Genomic DNA, 1,251 nt, shown 5'->3' with positions numbered 1-1,251 from the left:
TGAGTTTAGCAAATGTACAACATGAGGCCTGAGAGATGGCTCAGTGGTGAGGAGCACCAACTGCTCTTGCAGAGGACCCGGGATCAATTCCCAGCACTGACATGGTGGCTCACAACTGTCTATAACTCCATTTCCAGGGGACCCAATGCCCTCTTCCAACATTTCCAGGCACTAGACACAGATGATGTGCACATATATACATACATCCATGCAAACAAAACACTCAGATACATAAGATAAAAATAAATGCATTAAAAAAATAGACAGCTCTGGGGCATCAAAATGGTGACTAATTTAGAAGTCATTTTGTAAGACCGGCCTGTTCTTGATTCCCAGTTCTATTAGGGGTGGTCAGATAAAGGCCTCTTTGGCTTGAGAACATAGCTGTGAAACCATTAGCAATGTACATAAATTAGCAAAATATAAGTATTAGCAGTGTGTGTGTGTGTGTGTGTGTGTGTGTGTGTAAAAGGAATATATGATCACAGAATGGCCAGCTACAGAAAACATATTGCTATTAATTCAAAGGGGAAAAGTCAACAGATCATCTTAGATGCAGTTTGAAAAGTGGGCTGGGGTGACAGCTCTGTCAGTAAAGTCGTCAACAAACAGATATGAAAAGCTATGTTCGTATCCCCAGCACAGTACTAAGTATGGGGTGTATTTCTTTAATTCTTGTGTGCTGGGGTGGCAGGGACTGGAGGTACCTTGAACCTACTGACCAGGAAGCCTCGCCATATCAGTGAGCTCTGGGTTTAGGAGGAAACCCTTTCTCAAATAATAAGGTGGAGACAGATTGAAGACATTTCCCAATGTTGTTCTCCACATGCATGTGCACATATATGCCTGTTCACACACAAAAACACACACCCACAAAGAAGATGTTTAAAAAATACTTTGTGAAGTTTGACGCCAACTTAAAATAAAATCTTGTAAAAACCCATGTCCCCTTAATGGGGTAAAGATGAGGATTTATGCCTCCAGCTTGCAGCTGATAACAGACGTTTGGCTTTGGACTCCATTCTTTCAAGAAACATTTGTTGTTGCTGCCATTGCCAGGGCTGCAGAACATGCTACGGAAGGGTCTGGTCAGCTCCATAGGTTAAAAGCAATCTAAACAATGACAGTTTAGTGACTGAGAGGGAGGCATTTGCTGAGGCTGTGACATAAACACAGACCTAGCTTAATCAACAGAAGATTGGAAAAAGGGGCTTGGGGAATTTGCAGGAGACAGCTCAACTCTGGAAACCC

This window comes from Mus pahari, chromosome 1, assembly GCF_900095145.1.
Source record: "Mus pahari chromosome 1, PAHARI_EIJ_v1.1, whole genome shotgun sequence".
NCBI lineage: Eukaryota > Metazoa > Chordata > Mammalia > Rodentia > Muridae > Mus > Mus pahari.
Note: the sequence above shows the minus strand (reverse complement) of the source record.